Below are 14,750 nucleotides of genomic sequence, written 5' to 3' on the forward strand. Positions count from 1 at the left end.
CCACAGTCAGAATAGAAAGCACGGCAATATTCCCAATCCTCCCAATAACCGGACGAAACACAGTTTGGGAGTCAACTAACTCGGTTTATTCACAGGCAGCATATTTATACAGTTCCCCATGCAAGGGGTTTCCATACAGTAATTCCAGGGGATTTCTCCCAACATGCACTGTGACTTTCCCAACAGGCATTGCTGCACGAGAAGGATACTCCCACTAAAATGGACGATTAAGTGGATTATCCCCTCGTGCAGCAAAACCGACAATTGACATTAAAATCTATAATTCACACAATATTCGGTACTTCGGAATAACTGAACGTTCGGTAGATACCTGGGGTCGGAGCGCACACTTTGTGAGAATACCGCTCCGATCCCAGCTGAATTGACCGAACGCCGCACATAATACAGTTAAACATTAAAGTGGGTTTAAAAGTACCGAATAAGTACGGGACACATAATGTACCGAACGCGGAACTCCCGAACGCTCTAGAAGTCCAGCGGTGTTCGGATCATTGAGTAGCCGTTTTCAGTTCCAGGCTCTCGACGACCGAACACCGCTGCAGAGACAAAGGATCCAAGATGGCCGACCGCCGCATGGTCGGTAGTCGAACGACGGCCACCTAGGAGAGCCCTTAATTACCGATTGCAACAATGTTGCAACCGGTTAATTGGTGCCACACGACCTGTGAATGTGTGGTCTACCTGGGGAGTCCACATTCGTACGGCGAACGGCCAGGATAGCCGTGTTTCGTCGTATGAATGCTTTGTATGCTGGCAGCATACGGCTGCCAGCATGCGAACGGCCATAGGACAATACATATACATTTAACGTTACACAGTATATCTTCAGCCTACGGACAACCTGTACTGAATGTAGTTCAGAAGTGGCTAGGTTTGCCACAGTTTAGTAACAGCCGCATGACTAAGTATCAAGCTATGTTGTGTGAAAACCCAAGAGTGCATTTAGAGACTGTCAATACCTTAAATCCAGCTACCCTTTTGCCACAACCTACTGAGAGTCAACATGATTGCCTGGAGGTGATGGATGAAGTGTTCTCAAGTAGACCAGACCTTCGTGACTTTCCCATCCAGAACTCTGATGTCCAGTACTATACGGACGGCAGTAGTTATGTGAAAGAAGGGATTCACTATGCAGGATATGCAGTAACAACCATAGACAAGGTGATAGAAGCTCGGCCATTGTCAAAAGGAACATCGGCACAGAAGGCAGAACTAATTGTACTCACACGAGCGTTACAATTGGCTGAAGGTTTAAGAGTAAACATCTACACGGACTCCAAGTATGCGTTTTTAACCACTCATGCCCATGGAGCTCTGTATAAAGAAAGAGGATTATTGAACTCAGAGGGTAAAGAAATCAAGTACGCAGCTGAAATATTGCAACTACTGGAAGCCGTATGGGAACCGAAAGAAGTTGGTATTATACATTGTCGGGCGCATCTGAAAGGTGATGGTGACGTAACCAAAGGAAATCGGATGGCAGATAATGCAGCTAAGCGTGCCGCTGAATCAGGAAGACAGGAGTATGTGGAACATATAGCTGCTCTTATACCGACTCCACTGTCTCAATGGACTCCAGTTTATACAGCTCAAGAAGAAGAGTGGTTAAAGACTGAAACTGGGAAATACCTGGAGAACAAATGGTATCAGTTAGAAGATGGAAGAATAGTTATTCCAGCATCACTAGCTGTAGAAATTGTCCAGAACTATCACAATGGGTCACATTCTGGAAGAGATAGTATGGAAGAATCTCTCAGAAAACATTTCTACATACCAAGATTGTCCAATTTGACTCAAGCCATTGTACGAAGATATGTAATATGTGCTAAGAATAATTCAAGGCAAAGACCAGTGAAACCACCAGGAGTCCAGTATATGGGGGGACTCCCTATGTTCGATCTTCAAATAGACTATACATTAATGCCCAAATCCGGTGGACATCGCTACCTACTAGTAGTTGTGTGTACCTATTCAGGTTGGGTAGAAGCATGTCCTACTCGCACAGAGAAAGCAGGAGAAGTTGTACGATTCCTGTTGCGAGAAATAATACCCCGATATGGACTACCCTGTTCTATAGGATCGGATAATGGTCCAGCCTTTGTTCACCATTGCCTACAACAACTGACTCATATGCTTGGTATTAAGTGGAAGCTTCATACAGCATATAGACCTCAGAGCTCTGGTAAAGTAGAAAGGATGAACAGAACTATTAAGAACCAATTGGCAAAGATGTGTCAAGAGACTCAGCTTAAGTGGAATGTTCTTTTGCCCATAGCTCTGTTACGTATTCGTAGTACACCTACCAGAAGGATGGGTCTCTCACCTTTTGAAATCATGTATGGGTGTCCACCTCCCGTACTTGGTAACTTAAGGGGGGATTTGAGTCAGTTGGGAGAAGGAATTACCCGGCAGCAGGTTGTAGAGTTGGGTAAAACTATGGAGGAGGTACAGAAATGGGTACAAGATAGATTACCTGTGAATATTTATCCCCCTGTTCATAGCTATCATCCAGGAGATCAAGTGTGGATTAAAGGGTGGAACAGTATACCGTTAGGGCCTAAGTGGAGGGGTCCTTATGTTGTTCTTTTGTCTACCCCTACAGCAATAAAGGTGGCTGAAGTGACTCTGTGGATTCATCACTCCAGGGTTAAACCAGCAGCAGTAGATTCTTGGCAAGCTACACCAGATCCAGAGAATCCATGCAAGATCCGGTTAAAGCGCACGACTCAGTCGGAGTGACGAGGAGATATCAGGATTTCAAGTGTGTTTAAAGAGATCAGAAGTGAGTGTTTTGACGGCCATAATAAAGCCTGACCACTTACCCACGTGTCATAGCCAGGGTGTCTTGAAGGGACCTCTGTGAAGGGAAGAGAGGACCTGCAGAACTCCATTCCTTGCAGCCCTTACATCCTGGAAGCTGAGGTGCCATCGCACGGACGAAGACTGAGGATGAAGACGTCGAAAGAAGCACTCTTGATAATGTGTATTTTTATGTTTTTAATTATTCAGGAAGGTAGAGGTGCCGACACACCTAGCTGTGAGGTTTGCATTAAGACTACTATAACAGGTAATCATATTTCCCAGACCCTAATGTGGCATTCACAGTATGAGTGCAAAGGATATGTGTCTAGGTGTAGATACTTAGGTATAAAATATAGTGTATGCCATTTAGGAGCAGGAGACCCTAAGTGCTTCAATCCAGAGTATCAACCCCGTACAATTTGGTTGACCCTCCAGAATGGAGACCCACAGGGGACCCTAATAAACAAAACAGTATTAGAAACCGTACATTCTTCGGGTGTTCTGCTATTTGATGCATGTAAGGCGATATCAAGTGGTAGAAAACCGTGGAATGTATGCGGGGATCTTAAATGGGAGAGAACGTATGGGTCTAACGATAAGTATATTTGTCCCAGTAGTAAAAACAAGTATGTAAGTCCAAAATGCCCAGATAAGGATTATAATTATTGCCCATATTGGTCTTGTGTGGGGTGGGCAACTTGGGGACAGACAGTAGATAAGGATATGATTGTTACTAAGTTGCCTACCAAACCATATTGTAAGTCTATGGAGTGTAACCCAGTCCATATACTTATCAATAATCCTGAACAATTCATAGATAGGTTCGGAAACTTATTTGGGTTTCAGATATATGGGACGGGTTTGGATCCTGGGACAATATTATTTATAGGAATAGAGACCGATACATTAGCATCCCAAACTCATCAGGTTTTCCATTCTTTTTATGAAGAGATGAGTGTAGAAAATAAGATCCCCCGATCTTTCTCATCAAGGGGAATGACGGAGTGCGGCGGGACGTAAGCGTACGCACGCACCAGGAGGTGGAGCTCAATGGGGGTATCGGAGGAAGGAGCAGCCACGAGGAAATGGCGTTTGTGCTGAGCCCGTGTTGAGCCTGTCGGGGAACTGAGAAGCAGCGCTGCCTGGTATCTGTTCGGAGAAATGCGGACACATAACTACAAGGAGAGGAAGAATTGGGGTATATACTAATTATGGCAACCAATGTTATGTGGATTTATAACCGGACAGCCAGACGTATACCGGAGCGGTAGCTGGTAAAAAAGTGCAGCGATTTTTATGTGGCTTATTATGTGGCTCGGTTCACTTTGCAACGTGGCCGATACCATTTAATGATATAACTTTCGGAATCTGGAACTGCAAATATAGATCAAATCCAGTAACCTTTTTTTTTTTGGTTTGTTTTTGGTTTGTTCCCTTTTTTTGCTACTAACAACTTATTAGAGAACAGCAATATATAAGCAAATATATGTGGCTTAATAAAGTGGTTTAACAGAATGGAAAGGTTATGACCACAAGATTTGATGGCTAACTGTCTGAGAAACAGATGAGGAGAAATCTAACAGCTTACAGCTTAACTCTCACTTGGTAAATAATTTACTACTTTGGTGCTATTTTTGGTGCTCCAGTTTGGTTTGTCCTTGTTAAGGTGGCATATACCACTTAAAAAAAATATATATGTTGGAACTGTAAGATCATAGATGTGAATTTTATAACGTTTGATTTCCCTGACCGACATCACTTGTATCTTTGGACCTTTAATTGGATCCCTAATTGGATCATTGGATCAATAGACTTCTTGCAAAACGTGGAGATAAGAGGATCAAGAAATTGGGGGGAGAAAAAAAACAGCATAAAGGTCATAAAGGTCAAAGACCAATAAAGCCAAGACCAGAGACATTGACAGATTGTTTTCAAGACAAGATAAAGAAAAGAAGCTGGTGAGAAAGTGAAAGTGGAAAGGATAAGGGCCCCTTGACACAATAGTAAACAAAGATGGCGATGCCAAAGATCTCAAAAAAAACCAAGGAGGTCAAAAAAGATAACAAAAATGAAAAAGTGGCTTCTAACTTTTTTTCACCACATAATAAACAGAATGAGGAACTATCCTTTCTGGATGAATCAACATTTGAAGATAAAAGAGTTTCAATAACCAATTTTCAAGATTTTATAAAAACAAGCCTGGACAATCAAACTGAAATTTTCAAAAAAGAATTAGAAAATAGCACAGCTCAAATGACAAGGCAAATGGAAGAAATTAACAGAAAAATAGTAAAAGTGGAAGAATTTCAAGAACAAATAACTAACCATTATAATCTAATCACAGAAGAACAAACCAAAATAAAGGTGGAAATAAACAGTTTAGAAGATCGAGTAAATATGATGGAAGAGAGAATGAGAGCTAAAAATATACGGATAAAAAATATTCCAGAAGATATCTCTCACGATAAAATCAAGGACTATTTGAACGGGCTGTTTGCAGCACTAAACTTACAAACTCAAGTTTCGGCAGTGTGTATGGAAAACATATACAGAATTAAGAAGCCACAGGGAATCCAGAATGCTTATCCTAGAGACACGATGGTTACTCTCCACTCCCTGATTGTCAAGCAGCAAATAATAAATGCAATAAGAAATAAAAAATTCTCAGAAGAGGATAAATTTAAAGATATCCAAATTTATCAAGATCTACCCAGAGCAGTAAGAATGGAGAGAAAAAGATATTTTGAAAAATTAAAACCACTGAAAGAAAGAAACATCGGATATCGATGGGGACCAGGAAAGGCCATTACAATAAATTGGAACGATACAAGGAAAGTCCTTCTGAACCCAAAAGAATTAGAAGATTGGACAGCTCAACAATTTAAATGATGAGGAGAGAAAACGCAAGAACTTTGGCAAAAAGGGGAAGAGGAGGGGAGAAAGAGATAAGAGATGGGAGAGAGGAAGGATTTTTTTTTTTTTTTTTTTTTTTTCTTTCTTTTCCTCTCCCCCGACAAGAGTGTTGAATATGAAATTGTGTATGGGACATATTATCCCATGGATAAATTAATAGGAGATTATTAATGTACATATAATAGATGAATGATGGGATATAATTTAAAAGGAATTTTTTGGGAATAACAGTATAAATCACTAATGGAGGGGGGAGATGCATTTCAGGACTAAGGGAAGGGGTTTTGTACAGGGGGTATCACAAAAATCAGAAGGATAAAATTATATTGTATATACGGAGGGGTGCGAATTTGAGTGTGATACTTTGATAAGGGATACACAAAGAGATAAATTAATAAGAGTTTGGTTAAACATAACTACACAATAGATAGAGTTTGGTATAGGGGATAGAAATGAATGAATTTTTGTCTACGGATAAAATAGGAGAGGTAATTTTTATAAGTATAAGAGGTAACAAGGTATTCAAATATTAAGATTTACAGTATATTTTCACTAATGGAGTGGGAAGATGCATTCCGGGATTAAGGGAAGATGTTTGCACAGGAGATATCATAAATAATCTGAAGGTTATAATGATACTGTATAACACGGAGGGGTGTTTGTTCGTGATATTTTGATATGGGATACATAAAAAAAATAGATAAATTAGTAAGAGATTTGTTTAAATATAATAGAGAATAGATGGAGTGCTGTGCAGGGGATATAAATGAACACGAGAATAAAAAATTTCGTATGGATAAGGTGAATTAAGGGACTAAGGGTAAAACAATACGAACACTTAAATACCAAGGGAAAATATACAGTTTTCGCTGAAAGTCCTGTGAGAAGAATCAGTGATTTATGGAAGAGTATAAATAATTAGTATGGGGGGGGGGTAATGAGAGGTAAGGGTTTTTTTTTTTTTTTTTTTTCTTTCCCCTCTCTTCCTCCTTCTCTCTCTGCCCAGTATGAGGGACAGACAGAGGGAAGGAGAAAGATTGGCTGCTCTGCTCGGATTCCTCCTGTGTAGCTACCACTTTAAGGTCAGAGATAGACCTTAGCCCTAGACATAAGATATTGTCAAGGCTTACAGGTTGAAGAGATGATTAATTTCTATTATCTCTTGAAACAACAAGTAAGAATGTTTGGGAATGGGCTACTCTGTACTATGAGAGCTCAGACGTGTGTGAATGAAATGGGAGAGAGGGCAGCAGGAATAGATGTTACAGGAAAACATAAACCATGAAGTGTATCTCACTAAATGTACAGGGGCTAAATACCCCATATAAAAGAGCTATGATGAGAGGATTGCTAAAAAAAAAAAGGAATAGATCTAGCGATGGTGCAAGAGACACATTGGATACGGGAAGATAGGACTAGATGGAACGATGAAGGATATGAGATAATCTCTCAAGCAGCCTTGAGTAAGAAAAAGAAAAGAGGAGTGGCCATAATCCTTTCAAAAAGAATAAATAGAGAAATTATATATGAGGATATAGATATAGAAGGACGGTACCAGATAGTAATATGTAAGTTGGAGGAGAAAGTTTACACTTTGGTAAATGTATACCTCCCAAATGTACTACCCACTAAATGTTTTAAAGAGATTATGGAAAAGGTAGAAAGGGTCAAGATAGGATTATTAGTTATTGCAGGAGATTTCAACTGTGTGGTGGATACAGCTTTGGATAAAAAAACAAAAAACAATAAACCCATAACTAAATATCTGATAAATCAAGCAAGGAACTTGAGAAACTCACTTTTAGAAAATAATTTATTGGATATATGGAGAGTATATAACACAGAGGGAAGAGAATATACACATTTCTCAAGGGTACACTCTTCACTCTCCAGAATTGATCTTCTGTTGGGGGAAGCCAATTTAGTGGAACAAATAAAAAGCATATATATAGAAGAGAATGTCTGGTCAGATCATAGCTATATAATTTTTTCTATAACTGACGTTAAAAAGTACAGATCTAAGACGACCTGGCGTTTAGACGATAGTATTTTGAAGAATAGTAAAGATCAGTTACAAATTAGAGAACTGATTCAACTGTACTTTAGTGAGAATATCTCAGAAGAACTCCCGATAACCACTATTTGGTGCGCATTTAAAGCAGTGGTACGGGGGTATTTGATTAAACTTAAGAAAAGGATTCAAAGAGATAGAGGTCTGACCAGAGAAAAACTATATATAGAGTACTATAAGTTGGCCAGAAGTAACAAAAGATCTTTAAGTAATGAATCTTTCAAGCAACTCTCTGAGATTAAAATGAAAATAGAAAAAATGGAGAAAGAAAGAATAGAGAAAAATCTGGAGAGGATGAAATCCAATTTTTATTACGACAATAATAAGATTAATAAGTGGTTAACAAAAAAACTTAAAAATACAAAAAATGGGAAAAATAGGATTAGTTGTATTAGAACCGAATCAGGAATCTGTAGAAAACCAGAAACAATAGCTAAGGCGTTTCAAAAATACTATGAAAAGTTGTATAATTTACCAAATCAATCAAAAGAAGCAGCTATAAACGATTATCTGAGGGAGATTAGGTTCCCGAGGATTTCGGAAGAACAGAAAATAATGCTAAATGCCCCTCTACAAATTGTGGAATTTACAGGTGCAATTAAAAAACTTGTGAACTATAAGACTCCGGGCCCAGATGGTCTGACTAATAGATTTTACAAGGTCTATGGAGATATATTGGCAGATTACTTGACTAGAACATATAATGAAATCTCTCTGAAAGGTACAGGCCCTAGAGAATTATTACAAGCAAATATAATCCCTATCCACAAAAAAGATAAGGATCCGCAAGATCTAAAGAATTATCGCCCGATATCACTTATCAACGTCGATTCAAAGTTATTTTCATCTATATTGGCAGATAGGTTGAAAAGGATAATTATGGAATTGGTAGACAGAGATCAGATAGGGTTTGTCCCAACCAGACAAGCTAGCACTAATATTAGAAGAATGATTAATGTTCTGGATTGGAGTGATAGAATGCGAATTCCCCTCCTGACCCTGTCATTGGATGCAGAAAAGGCCTTTGACAGGGTCGGGTGGGGATATATGATGGGAGTACTGAGGGCAATGGGCATAGATGGATGGATGCTGTCGGCAATAGGCTCTATTTATCAAAATCCTATGGCGAGGGTAGTGGGCATGGATTTATGTTCAGACTGGTTTCCATTGAAAAATGGCACACGGCAAGGGTGTCCACTCTCACCCATTTTATACATTCTCTCAATGGAACCCTTTGCAATCAGAATAAGAGAGAACCCGGATATCCGGGGAGTACCAACTACGGATAGAGAACTAAAAATAAGTATGTACGCTGATGATACCATTTTGACTCTAATAGACCCAATTAAATCAATTGATAATTTGATAAAAGAAATAGAAATGTTTAGCATTATCTCAAATTATAAAATAAACTCAGATAAAACGATTGTCTTATTTAAAAACTGTAGCAAAGAGTGGAAAAGTGAATTTTTGAAAACTTATAGCTTTGTGGATGCGAAGGGGAGTTTTGAATATCTTGGGGTAACAATATCGGAGAATTTGGATAAAATGGTGGAGATCAACTTTACTAGGCTTTTGAAATCCACTGGGATATCGTTAAAAAAATGGAACCCCTTGTTTCTGAGTTGGTTAGGAAGGATAAAAGTAATTAATGCGTACATAGTGCCTAGATGGACATACTTTTTTAGAATGGTTCCGTTAAAAATTCCTCTACCATGGCTGGAGATAACACAGAGGCTAATTAAAAACTTTATTTGGAAGGGGAAAAAACCACGGATTGGATTAGTTCAATTAACAAATAATACAGAGCAAGGAGGGGTAAACTTCCCGAACATAATAAGCCATTACGAGGCCTCTATTATATTCCACACTCAGTTATTAAATAAAAAAGATTCTGAAAAAACGGGCTGGTTTCGCTTAGAGACCCGAGCCCTAAATGGTAAAGAACTGACTAGGTACATCTGGCAACCCAAAAAAATTGAAAAAGAAGTCAGCAGTGTAATTCTAGACTATTTGTTGAATGAATGGAATAAGATTAGAAAAAAATTAAATATCCTGGGAAGCATTTTTGGGTTTATGAGAATAGAAATATTAGAAGCCCTATTGCCAGACTTAAAATTAGACTCTTGGAAGGATAGGAAAATTGAAACTTTGGACGATATAATAATAGGAGATAGAATCAAAGATTTTGTAACTCTGTCTGGGGAATTTGGTCTTCTTCAGGATGAGGCTTTTCGATATTTAAGAATAAAATCCTTTTTGGATAAATCACTTGCTAAGAGTAATATAAACAGTAGTATCCTCATAAAACAGATCTTTGGAAATAATAGTACTCGAAAAAACATGGCAAAATGCTACGCCCTTATAAGAGCGACCCCCAAAAATATAAGGTCTAAACAAATAAAAAGTTGGGAAAAAGAATGCAATATAAAAATAGACCCAACAAAGTGGGGGGATATGTTGATACAGTTAAAAAGAAATGTTCACAACGATATATTGTTTGAGACTCAGTATAAAGTTTGCTATCGTTGGTATTTAGTGCCAATGAGACTAAACAGAATTGATCACAATGAATCTAAAATATGTTGGAGATGTGGAAGCAATTTGGGAAGTTTTGTCCATATTTGGTGGAGTTGTGGATTAATTAGGAGATTATGGGACGAGGTTTTTAGAAAATTGTATGTTTGGGACAAAATTCTTATAGAACAATCTTCAGTAAGGGCCCTCTTACACCTCCAATGGCCAGAGTTATTAAAATACCAACAATTTCTGGTCTGCCATTCTTTTATGGCATTAAAGATATTGATAGCTAGGGGGTGGAAGAGCTCCGTGACAATTGAGTTCAAACACTGGGAGAAACAATTAAAACTTCAGATTAATAACGAGATAGGGCTTTTTAAGAGGAAGGATAGTGTACAGAAATATGAAATGGGGAAAAAGTGCTTAAAACTCTTAGAAACTAATGTGCAACAATAGTAATCTTTTGTGATGTATACACAGAAATGTTTAATAGATAAAAATGACTTTGTATGTTTAAATTCTATTATAACTTGCTGCCTACTCCCACAAATGTAAGAATGCATGAGGTATGATGTATGAATGAACTGTGAAATATGTTTTAATGATTTAGTTTGGAGGACTGGATGTCTACTAATATTGTCGAAACTGTCTACATGTTTATATGAAATAATGTTTTGATATGATGAGAAAATTTTTTAAAATCAAATAAAGATATATTTGCAAAAAAAAAAAAAGAAAATAAGATCCCCCATAATGCTAAGAACCTGTTTATAGATTTAGCTGAAAGTATTGCTGGTAGTCTTAATGTGACCAACTGCTATGTGTGTGGAGGTACTAACATGGGAGACCAATGGCCCTGGGAAGCAAAGGAGGTAATGTCTGGTTCTGAGATGTAACGGACCGTTTCAGCATAAAAGGGGAAAAATCAGTTTAGGCGATAATCCCCTTTTCTAGAGACAGGCACAGCTACTGCAGAACACCAAACTCCCGATCTGGATACGAAATAACACTCCGAACTGGAACAGCTGAACAAGAAAAGCATACAATCCGCTTACACTCTTGGCAGTCAGCTTACAATCCAATTCCCCCCAAGAACGAGACGACACTTCATTTTGAGGGTTAAGCAGGAACAACAGACTGGCTCATCCAGCCTGGCTTTTATTACAAACAAGTACATACAGGACACTCCCAGGGGGAGGATGAAGTTAACCAATCACAGGGATGTACCTCCCACACATTTCCTCCCCTTAGATTAGCACTTAATATAATTATACCGTACACCCTTTTCCCCAGTTCCTGGATGTACCCCAAATACATATGCTACACCTCCAAAACAGGGTATCCCCTGATAGCCCTTATTCAGGGGGACAACATATTCAAGAATCAGGTCATTCGGATGAATGGTTCGGGAGATATGAGGTTCCAAAGATTTGACCGACCGCATGGGTAAAGTATCCGAAAACAGTTCCATGCATTTTGGCCCTGCGGTCGGTCACAAACAAGTGAATGAAACAGACGAATTACTGGTGTTATAGAGACTAAGGGGGATTCGCATGAATCCCCTAGTTCGTACGTTTCTTTCTACCGAACGGCGGGCCGTTCGGTAGTTTCCCCACGAAATCCTGGAAGTCTGGAGGTCTCAGCGGTGTTTGCCTAGTCGAGTGTCCGATTTCAGTTCCAGACACTCGACGGCAAAACACCGCTGTTCGGTAGTTTAAGATGGCCGCCGCCACGTGTTTGTTTCCCGAATGGCGGCCACCCAGAGGACAAAGACCACACTACACTGATGGCCAATTACCCGTTTGCAACATTGTTGCAAACGGTAATTGGAGGCACACTTAGTCCTGGGTGGTCTGGTTGTTCGGTAGTTTCCTCAATACAATGAATGGAGTGATTCTACCGAACAATCAGATGAATGCTGCATATATATATAACCCAGGTTAACTGCATACAAAAATACATACATGACATTAAAGTATTACAGGCAGGATTACTGTACTACGCTCCACAGTCTTAAAGGTACAGTATCCCAAAAGTCCCCATAGATCCACGGATGGCCCTTAAAGGCCCAGTAACAGTAATATACATTATTACATGCCCAAATATAGTTTTTCCAGTACAATATGTCCAGGGGCCATAGTCGCAGGGCAGGAGGCTAGCAACCAGGCTTCTCCAGTTCACAGTGGCGAAGTTGATTTCGCCACATGAGACAATTGAACAAATAATATCTTCTCAAGCCGATTATCAAATGAGTGTTAGAGGTAAATCTGAGTGGCGATTAAAGACCTCCATCATAGGTTATGTTTGCATAGCAAGGAAAGGAATAATGTTTAATACATCTGTAGGAGAATTAACTTGTCTAGGGCAAAAAGCTTATGGTGATAATACAAAGAATACAACCTGGTGGTCGGCTTCAAATGTCTCAGAACCATCTAACCCGTTTGCTAGTTGTGGCGAAACCAGCTTCGCCACTGTGAACTGGAGAGGCCTGGTTGCTAGCCTCCTGCCCGCTGACTATGGCCCCTGGACATATTGCACTTTAAAAACTATAATTGGGCATGTAATAATTTATGTTGCTGCTACTGGCCCTTTAAAATCAGCGATGGACATTTTGGGACTACTGTCCCTTTAAGACTGTGAAGCATATTCTATTGTACTGCCTGTATATTGTATATGTATTTATGTGTTAAGTTTAACCTGGGTGATATGTATGCAGCATTCAACTGATTGTTCGGTAGAATCACTCCATTCATTATACTGAGTGAAACTACGGAACAACCAGACCACCCAGGAATAAGTGTGCCTCCAATTACCGTTTGCAACAATGTTGCAAACAGGTAATTGGCAATCCATGTAATGTATGCTTTGTCCTCTGGGTGGCCGCCATTCGGGAAACAAACACGTGGCGGCGGCCATCTTAAACTACCGAACAGCGGTGTTTTGCCGTCGAGTGTCTGGAACTGAAATCGGACACTTGACTAGGCAAACACCGCTGAGACCTCCATACTCCCAGAAATTCGTATAGAAACTACCGAATGACCCGCCGTTCGGTAGAAAGAAACATACGAACTAGGGGATTCATGCGAATCCCCCTTAGTCTCTATAACCCAAGTAATTTGTCTGTTTCATTCACTTGTTTGTGACCGACCGCAGGGCCAAAATGCATGGAACTGTTTTCGGATACTTTACCCATGCGGTCGGTCAAATCTTTGGAACCTCATATCTCCCGAACCATTCATCCGAATGACCTGATTCTTGAATATGTTGTCCCCCTGAATAAGGGCTATCAGGGGATACCTGTTTTGGAGGTGTAGCATATGTATTTGGGGTACATCCAGGAATTGGGGAAAAAGGTGTACGGTATAATTATGTTAAGTGCTAATCTAAGGGGAGGAAATGTGTGGGAGGTACATCCATGTGATTGGTTAAATTCATCCTCCCCCTGGGAGTGTCCTGTATGTACTTGGTTGTAATAAAAGCCAGACTGGGTGTCCCAGTCCAGAGTTCTTGCTTAACCCTCAAAGCGATGTGTCGTCTCGGTCTTTGGGGGAATGGGATTGTATGCTGACTGCCAAGAGTGTAAGCCGATGTCTGCTTTTCTTGTTCAGCTGTTCCAGTGTTCGTGTGGTTCCAGTCGGGAGAATGGTGTTTGCAGTAGCTGCCTGTGCATCTGGAAAGGGGATTATCGCCTAAACTGGGTTTTATCCTCTTGTAAGTGAAACGGTCCGTTACACTAGTTATGGCAATTTAAAAGACGTGTGGTTTGATCTATCTATCACATCTAGTTGGAAAGCCCCAGCAAATTTGTACTGGATCTGTGGTAAGAAGGCCTATTCGGAGTTACCACAGGACTGGGAAGGGGCATGTGTGTTAGGTATGCTCAAACCATCCTTCTTCTTGTTGCCTATTGAAACAGGAGAGACTTTGGGAGTTAAAGTGTATGATGTGAATCATAGGAAGAAAAGGGGACCCCTAGAGATAGGTACCTGGGAAGATAATGAATGGCCTCCCCAGCGTATTATAGATTATTATGGGCCAGCTACATGGGCAGAGGATGGTACTTTTGGATATAGAACCCCAATATATATGCTCAACCGCATTATAAGGTTACAGACGGTGGTTGAGATAATTACCAATGAGACATCGCAAGCGCTCAATCTCCTAGCGAAGCATAATACTAGGATGAGGACAGCCGTTTACCAAAATAGATTAGCTTTGGATTACCTATTGGCAGTAGAGGGAGGTGTATGTGGGAAGTTTAACCTAAGCAATTGCTGTCTTCAAATAGATGATGAAGGGCAAGCAATAGCTGAGCTTACTAGCCATATGGTTAAACTAGCGCATGTGCCTACTCAGGTATGGAAAGGGTATAATCCAAGTAGTTGGTTTGGTAACTGGTATGATCAGTTTGGAGGACTTAAGG

Source organism: Pelobates fuscus, chromosome 2 (genome assembly GCF_036172605.1).
Source record: "Pelobates fuscus isolate aPelFus1 chromosome 2, aPelFus1.pri, whole genome shotgun sequence".
In the NCBI taxonomy this organism is placed as follows: Eukaryota; Metazoa; Chordata; class Amphibia; order Anura; family Pelobatidae; genus Pelobates; species Pelobates fuscus.